Source organism: Amborella trichopoda, chromosome 6 (genome assembly GCF_054954075.1).
Source record: "Amborella trichopoda isolate Santa Cruz 75 chromosome 6, AtrichopodaSantaCruz75HAP2 v2.0, whole genome shotgun sequence".
Taxonomy (NCBI): Eukaryota; Viridiplantae; Streptophyta; class Magnoliopsida; order Amborellales; family Amborellaceae; genus Amborella; species Amborella trichopoda.
In genome coordinates, this window is record NC_142341.1 from 52,243,630 (window position 1) to 52,253,639 (window position 10,010).

The window sequence follows — 10,010 nt, forward strand, 5'->3', positions numbered from 1 at the left end:
TGTTAATCCCAAAATAAATACAATGCTCTAGAAGGAAAAATATTTCATAATTTTGTATGGCCGGCGCCTCAAGCCTCAAAAGAAAAATGAAATTTTGGTATTGGAGAATTATCTTATTGATCATTTTTATCTCAACAATTATGGATCTGACAAGACAGAGAAAGAAAACCTTCTCATGCCCTAAGCATTCTCCATTTTACAGTATTTGCGATCATCCATCACAGATCCACCAAATTTGGACCAATTTTTTAAGTTTCAAATTCCACAGTAAAAGGGAAAAATAAATTTGCATGTCGTCAAGATTTTCCACCAGCATGTCTTTTTTTTTTTAACTTTCAAGTCGCGGCTTTGCCAAATCTTGTAAAACGGCAGCCTCACCCAAACCTCAACCAATTTTCTATGTGCGTGTGAGAGATACGAGTCATCAGGAATTTCATATGTTTTAAGTGTGAAAAATGGTTACAATAAAATATTTCTCAATCTAAGCACACGCGTGAGAGAGAGAGAGATTAGAATGTGAGGCATGTTGGTTTGAGAAAAGATTAGGGCGAATTTGTGAATCATAAAACTGTTTGGAAGTGATCTCATCAATTTATTTAGACTTGGTTCATTTGTCACACACTAGTGGCGTTTCTAGCAGTCCCTCTTTTCACTTGGGTATATATGTATGTATGTATTGGCAATTTGGCAAAATTAATGCACATGTATACTTGCTTTTGTTCATGAGCAATACAAATAAATGGAATGGAAATCCTATTTTTGGTATCTTTGGGGGGCAGCATGCACTTGTAGCCTTTGCATTTATTTTTGTTCATGCAGGTATATTGTTGTACATCCTTTTAAGTATATGTGTTCATGAATCTTCATGTAGGATTTTGAGTCACTATGAAGGTTAATACATGTGGCTCGGGTTGTCTTGGTAGCACCCCCTCGCCCTATTCACTACTCATCACATTGTGGTTTTTATTTCTACTTACACCACCTCATTAACACCTTTAAAAAAAACTAACTCCTAAAATTATTTGAAAAAACAGGTAGGGGTTTATATTTTCTACTGAATTACCCAAAACAAAAAGAACGAAAAAAAAAAAAAAGGTATTTGAAAAAGTAAAGGGAAATAGCGACGGTAGGATTAATGTAATACATATTCAATAAAATTTCAGCTCGTGTCTAGACCTGACTAGTGCTCTCTCTCCTAACTCTTATGAATTTAGTTGTGAGGGAGAATGAACTGAACATTTATACATAATATATTTGGTATTGTATACCATGAGACTATTTACCCTTAATATAAGGAAATTACAATTATTAACAATCATCCAATGTGAAATCTAATAGATTGGGTACGACACAAAATTTGAAAAAAATTCTTTTGAACTTTGAGTTTGGTCAATGAAATAAATACAACCATCTAATTTCACATCCATTAGTTAAAATTAATTGTGACTACTTTGTACCAAAGATAAATTGTAACAATATTAACTAAAATAAATAAATTAATAATTATATATTAGTAATGATAATAATAATAATGCTAATAATAATATAACGTTAGGATATTGTTGCTTTTATATTAACAATAAATAAAAGATATTATTGTTAATATATTTGAAGGTTCAATTTTACTTGAGTGGACCTTAGGTCCACTACCTTAAAGTTTTACAATAACACTCCTTTAATCACACCTTGCTATGAGGTTTTTCTTTTTTATACGCCTATTGCTCTCTCTCTATAAACACTAAACTCTCCCTTTCATTACATATCATGTTTTCTCATTTCATATTTGTCAACCTTCTTTGCAAAATCCTCTTTGCAAATTCCCTTCACATTGATCCCGTCCAAGTTTCTCTTCCGAATTTGTATCTCCGTCCTACACGGCAAAGCTTGCATGATGTGTAGCAAAAATCCTCTTTGCAAGTTTGTCCTCCAAATTTGCACAAATCATTACCCATCTCATTGATTCTAGCACAGCAAAATTTACATCTCGTCCAAATTTCGTCCCTTTGCAAATTTGTTTTGCATCCCTTAAAATCTACCTTTGGCTTTTGAGCCTATATGGCTGTTGGGCCACAAAAGGCTATTACAAACAGACAATTTGTATAAGGTCACAATCCTGGTTAAGTTGATTTTATATGCTTTCTTTCCCTGAAAAAGATTTTTCATTCACATCGAGTCTCTAAAGAAAGTACCGATGTTTTTGTGTGAGATGGAACTGATGCTCCCCCAATTTCGGAGTTAATGTAAGTGACATCGTCTTCCTGAAAAATAGTCTATTTTTAATAAATAGTGATATTTCCATCCAAGATCTTTATTTTATAAGTTTTGTGTATAAGTGACCTTATTGTCTCGAAAAATAATCCATTCTTTTTAAAAATAAAATGAAATAATTATTTCTACTTATTATCATGAATTTTAGGCGCGATAAATTTTATGCGCACGCGACCTCATTATCTTGAAAAATAATCTTTTTAATAAAAATTGTGATATTTTATCTATGTTAGAAATTTTAAATGTTGTAAATTCTTAGAAAAATAAATTTATTTATTTTTTTTGTCTATTGTTAGAAAAATTTAAATACTGTAAAATTATTAAAAATAAATGTAATATTTCTGCTGTTAGTAAAATTGTGAGAATTCTTTCTACTGTTTTTGAATATTTAGACATTGCAAAATTTCATGTGCAAATGACTGCCTTATTATTTGAAAACTGATATTTTTACATTTGATTATAGCATTGTTTGTGAAATGTTCATTTGTCAATTGATATCCCATAAATTGTGATAATTCCGTATTCTTGAATTTCTATAAGAGTTTTTCTATACATATTAAATTGGCAATTATGCTAGAATGTCTTACGAACTGTTACCTTTCTAAATTTGAGCCTAAAATATTTGATTGGTTAGTTTTGAAATGTTATTGAACGTGAATGTTATTAATGGTTTCAGTGAGATTCATATTAATGATTTCAGTGAGATTCATATTAATGATTTCAGTGATATGTTGAGTACATGATATTGCTGCTTTCGAATGTTAAAAGAGATTTAGAAATACTTTAATTATATAAGTGGACTCATCCGGTTCGCCGGTGAGGTATAAGTGGACCTATCCGGGACGCCGGTAGGGATTAAGTGGACTCATCCGGTACGCCGATGAGGTATAAGTGGACCTGCAGGGATTAAGTGGACCTATCTGGGACGCCGATAGGGATTAAGTGGACCCATCAGGACGCTGATGGGGTATATAGGTGACCTACTTGGGACGCCAGTAGGGTATTTTGTGAAATCTTTTTAATTATGCATTGATGTTAAAATATGATATGTATTTCAATTATTCGGATTATACTTAATTATGTATTTTTTAAAGTAAAATTGTTAATGCATTCCTGTTAATAGATCTCCTTTTTGAAAATATTGATATCTTTTAATCATGATTATTTTTAGGATTATGATGATCACTTACTGAGTAGCCAAACTCATCAAATTATGACAAACATTTTTTTCAGGATAAATGCGGATTCATTTTGAGTGCTAGTCAAGATCAACCTTGGAAGATATTGTTGTTGTGCTAACTTTCTTTTGTTACCTTGTAAGAATTCGCCACTGTAAATTTGTCCTATCAAGAAATATATATATGTTTTAAATGTCACATCTCAGGAATATCAATATTGTAAATTCTTGGGGTGTGACATAAATGATCTAATTATATACTTTTCCTATATATTTTTGAATAATTCCATGTGCCTTTCTTTGACACGTAGAGATGTGCCATATCATTAATAATTTTATTGACTTTTGAAACTTGATGGCATTGCCTACCCATTTCTCTCACACTATTATTAACCTTGTTTTGTCGAATAGAAGGTGGCCTTATGACTTTCTCTTTCAAAAAAGCCATGTGCAATCTCTCTCTCTCTAACCGGCATGAGAGAGATCGGAGGGGATCTCTCTCTAACCTACATGAGAGAGAGAGGAGGGGGGATAAAGAGGTTTTTATTTTATTTTATTTTTGACAGTTCAGTGTAGGAATTAAACTTGAGATATGGGATTGTTTGTGGTCTCTTGCTATCCACTCAAGCCCAAGCCCGATTCGGATAGGGAGAGCGTTTAAGTTGTTAACATATCATTATCATTATTATGTCAAAGAGAAAAAATAAAATAAAAAAACCAACAACAACAAAAATATAAAATCGTAGATTCTTACTAGTTGAGACATCGATTAATGCTTACATTATGTATTTATTTTTGTCTATTAAACAGTTATATTATTGAGTGAATATGGGGTAGTCCCTGCAGAGAAATACTGTGTACATACTCCCTCAGGCAAAAAACCTAATTAGAAGGACTTTCTTGATGTGAAATTTTGGATCCAATCGGAATTCTCCATATTTTAAAAAAAAATTGAGTCCTTAAATAGTTGGATATAACCATAAAAAAGGGAAAAGTTTCTATACTTCCCCTATGGCATAGAAGATCTATGCTTCTGCTATTATCCAGCTGTCCAATTTTGATCAAGAGAGCCACTCACCGTTTGATCTTAGATCCGATGTCTTAAAGTATTTTATTTTTAGTTTTTTTTATACAAATTGTATGGATATGAAATTTGGAACGTGCTATCTTCTCATTTGGGCGCACGTATAAAAAGTATTAAAAATAATTTTTCGATAAAATATAATAACAAAAATACCCCTTGAATCTTTCAGGGGTATTCTGGTTATTTTATTTTATTAAAAATATTTTTCACTAGTGCGAATTTAATAGAGGATTGGACATACAAAATTTGGTGCCAACATAGTTTATATAAAAAAATTAAAAATAAAATAGTGTAGAGACGTGACATTATGATTGGGGCAATCTTAGCCCCATTCAAAATAGATGGATGGATAAGGGGAAGTATATAAATTTCATGTTGTAAAAAAAACATAGAAAACTTGCCTCATAAAAAATTGGGCAGTCTTTTTTTCAATCTTATAATATTTTACTTTAGCACATACAGTGCAAATGATATTTGTTTTTGTTTTTTATTTTATTTTATTTTATTTGAGGTTAGTCGCTAGGTTCAGCAAATTACATCCCTTGAATTTAAAAATACTCGTAGATAGGGTTTTAATCATAGGAATGAATGTACAATATGCTCATGCAAGAGCATGTGATCTTTCAGCCAATATTTGTTAAGCCCATCACCCTCTTCTCCATAACAAGAAAAAGACTGCTACAACATCCCTAATTTTGTCTAAATCCATTGCCACATGATATAAAGGGTAAATACTTCAAGTGCAGCTAATATGTTATTGAAGTGAGAGATTCACCGACCACTCCATTTTTTAAATTCAAAATGATACTTTTTTCTTCAACTTGTGGAGTGTACTCATGCGCCGGTATACTATACTCTTACTCTCTCACTAAGAGGGCAATTTAAAACATGCCAATTTGGATTAGAATTATCCGATCCGGATTGAAAATATGCAAGACCAGTCTGGTTCCCCATATCTCGAGAATCACTTGGTTCCTTGGGTTCGTTAGGGAACCAGTTGTTCTGGTCCCACCTTGTATTTTTATTATTTTTTGAATTTATTATTTGGTTCTCTATTTTTTCTTTTTTCTTTTTTTATTATGGACTCACTCGTAGATCTAAACCGTTGATCCACTTATCCAAATTGGTTTTTTTGGATGGGCGATCCGAGACATCGATTTATTTTTCAAACATTGTTTTGAGCTGAAATTATGCGATCTATCTTAGAAACACAAAATTGGTATTTAAAAAAGAAAATTGAGCTCTCAAGCTGTGAAATTTGACTGCCTAAAAATTAAGTTGTTCAACCTCAAGACAATATTTTCTCAGACATCTATAGAGTGACTATTATTTTTTTCCTTTTTTACTTTTTCGTTTTTGAACTTAGTAATTACGTCGAGAATGTTGGACCGATGAAATTTGGGTCATCAAGTCGGCCCTACTAGAGTTTTACCCAATAGAGCAAATGGACAGCATGCTCCCACAGGAACATGTAATGATTTTGGCTTATTTATTTTCTCTCTCAAGGTCTATTGTATCACAAGCTTTATCATATCACAATCATGAGGAACTTGTCATCCATCAACCATGATAAAGGCTTGGCTGACCTCAAGGCAAATGGCTTACATTTTAATTAAATTTATCAATTTTTAATTAGGGCGGATGGACTATAAAGAAGAACTTTCTAATGCTTTTTATTTTAAAAGGCTTCTCATGGGTACCTCTCTTTTTTTTTCCTCCCTCTTTTGGGTTAGGTTGGCTCTCATTGAATAATTGGATATAAAAATGGATTATTTGGTGGTGTTGACAATGTGGGTATAGAAAAGAATGGTCTCAATACCACTACAAATCCCAAAACCAAAGGTCTAATCTTACATGTGCAACACCCATTGTCTCTTATAGTGATCTTTTGTTAGGATTTTAGGCAAAGTCAATGATAACCCAATCTATCAACCGAATGATTACCTTTTTTTTTTTTTTTTAATTTTAAAGAGAGAAATATGCTATTGTGGTTTGTATAAGGCCGAGGACCTAAACCATCGAAAGACGTGCCTTCAAATAATATCGAAAGATGTTGTTTAAATATTGAAAATCTTTGTGATAGTTTAAAAATTTATTTTGATATTTAATTATAAATTTAAAGTTTAAAAAGGAGTGTAGATTCAAGCAGATCTATAAACAATTGAAAATCTTGAAAATTGATGGTCCAAAATTGCATTACAAGATACAATATTTCCAAGACTTGGAATCCATTATTTTCGTGTCGGGTCATCTTAAGGTTGAGATGATCAATTTGCGGACTTTTGGGCATCGAAACAACCTCTTTTAGTAAATTAACCTCTTTTAGTAAATTTTTGAAGTGCGTCATAATTTGAGTGATTAGGGTCTTCTCCTTATATAAACTTTTTCCTTTTTTAATATTTATTTTCTAAAAAGAATTGGTGTACAGTGAGTGGGTTGTACATAGTTACATCCCACAATCAATACCCTTAAAAATTGGGTTATATATAATGACATCATTTATCTTTCTTACTTAGCCATTAGATGTCAGATGGAATGGCTTGGGATGTGTCACAGAGTTCGAAATATTTTTTTGAATTTTGAGTCTATTTAATCACTCATTTACAACTATCCGATTTGAAATATAATAGACAAAGTGATTGTGGCTACTTGTACCAAAAAGTAAAGGATGAAGTTTCTATAATGCCTAGGGTTTTGAAAAAAAAATAAAGTCTCACCTCAAATCCTCATCCGAAAAGCACTTTCGGAAATAGAAATCTCCATGATGGCTCTAAAATCAATTTTCAACACCAACAATAAAATTAAAAATTAAAAATTAAAAATTAAAAATGGAGGGTTTAGATAATTTGTTACAATATATACTATTTTTAGATTTTGAGATCCTAAATTTTTTTTCACAACTATAATGTTCAAGCCGAGATGATCGATATAAAGGCTTTCTAATACATGAATTGTAATTTTCGATGAGTTATGAAGTGAGGTTTTACTTATTTTGATAGGGCTGCAGCCCTATCAAAGCATTTTCCAAAAGTAAATGGTCTCTTTGTATTTTTTCTCTAAAAATAATGGATCATGTGGGCACCATTATGCTGATCAATCGTCCCAATCACCCTCAACTTTCACTTTATCATGGGTGTTAGTTAACAATTGTACTCCTCGCTTGAACGCAACCAACTGAACCAGGGCTCTTTTCCTTCAATAGCTACCGGCATAACTTTGCTTTTCCCAACATTTTACAAAATAAGTCAGTTCTAATTCTAAAATTGCACTTGTGAATAGTAGTGTATCAAGTTGGCTGTGCAACTATGTTGACACAAGGTTGTTGTTGAGCCAGGGTTTAATTGGTTAGCGTTTGATGATTTGCAATGCTACATCCTAGGCTCAATTTTTACTGGGGTAGAGCCCTCTCTGTACTGACTCATCCAAAAAAAACAAAAAATTATTGTCGATCCAAAAGATTTTGTACTCCTATTGGAGTAGAATGTCCACATATTCCAATAGTAAAATCCTACTTAGGATTAATTTTAGGACCTTAAATTTTGGGGATATAACTTCTTCAACTTTTAGGTTAACCTCAATAAGAAAAAAAAAACTCTAATTGTAGCCTTCATGCACTTAAAAAAATAATATCTCGAGATTGAATAGAGACTACCTATTTTTTAGCTGGTACGAATCAGGTGTTAGAAAACTCTATTTATTTATTTATTATTTTTTTAAGAATAATCATCTTGTTAAGTGTTTCTCAAAATTTCATACCGAAAGAAACTTCCCAAATAGGTGTTCCAACTAAAAGAATAGAAATAAAATATGCTTAAACCATACCCATACCCGGATTGGCTCCTGGGTCAAGTTTGGTTCATTGCCACCCCTACCTAATGGGTGATGGTAATTTGATGCATTATTATTTAAATCCCACGATAACAACATGATCATGTGAATTATCACCTTCAATCAAAATGTTGGATGGTAATAAAGGGATCGAGGAGTATGAATATGACTTAATCAACTTTTCTATTAGACAACGATAACCTTTGATACAAGGAGGTCACAATTATTTATAATTATGTTATATAAAATATAATAGCTTGTGTGTGTCACAAAGTTCAAAAAAATTTCTTTTGAAGTTTGAGCGTAGTCAATGGAATAAATGCAGCCACCCAATTTTACATCAAATAGTCAAAATTAGTTCTTATCACCTTGTACCAAAAATAAATTGTCTCATTGTATATTTTTCCTTCATATATTGTATCCCACGTGTCATTCAATAATACACGTAATTCAACAATTAGGGCTACCAATGGGGTGGGCCTCAACTAGGCTAGCTTTGGCTTGAGCTTGCCCTAGCCCAAGCCACGCTCAAGCCTGACTTAGCCTAGACCAAGCTACGTGGAACCTCTTGAGTCTAATATATATATATATATATATATATATATATATATATATAGGGAAAAACTAAGGGTAAATACTGGGCTGCCCGACCAGCTGACTAGCCTGGCCCATGCCCCTCAGCCCATTGCTAGCCTCAACAACATTTTTGCGTGGTAAAATACACATGTGCATCAATATTTATTAATCAAAAGTTACATCGTTTTTGGTTTTTTTGAATGTTAACTTGAAGAAAGTTATCCAGCAACTACAACAATAACAATGATGATAATAGCAATTGCGGTAATAATAATTAACAATATGCATCATAGGATTATCATTGTCAAGGAGGGCCGGGCAAGGGCAAGGGCCAGCTCATCATGACTTGAGGGTAGGAATGAGTCAAACCTGGGCGAAGGCCATGATAGGGCTGGCCCGGTTAGGCCTTTTTTTTTCTTTATTTTTGTCCTTTATTTGTCTCTAAGCCAAGCATGGGTTGGGGCCTCTTTTGTCGGGTCGAAGCTACGCCGGTCCTATGGGGATTAGGGTTGGGCTAAGGCTAGGGGAGGCCCATTATGTTGTTAACCCTCAAGGAGATTATAACCACCTTTGGATATTACATGTAAAATCGTGCTATTAGTGGTGTCCGACCTGATTCAAAGCCCCAAAAAAATTTCTCAAGCTTCGTGGCACGTTCCACACTTTCTATCTAAGAGTGATTTTGATATTCAAGTACCAAATATAAAAGCATGTTTGTTTCGAGCAAAAATATTTCTCGATAAATATTTTCACATGAAAGCATGCCCTCATGTAGTTAGGTATGAATATTTTCACACCAATTAATTCCAATGCATTTTTTCACACCAGTTGTAAATTAATTAGTGTGAAAATATTCCCACATCTAATGGTATAAAGAAATTTTTTAATGTAAAACACGAACCAAACGGGTATTAAGTGTCTTATGATATAAAATTCCTTCCAATAGAGTGGTTTCTATCTCTTCGTCCTCTCTCCATGTGTACCAACTTTAGTCGTGACAAAGGCTTAACATACCATCACATCTTTGTCAACTAATGCACAAAAAATTGAAAGAAAGTGGACTGAGTACCCTTCTTT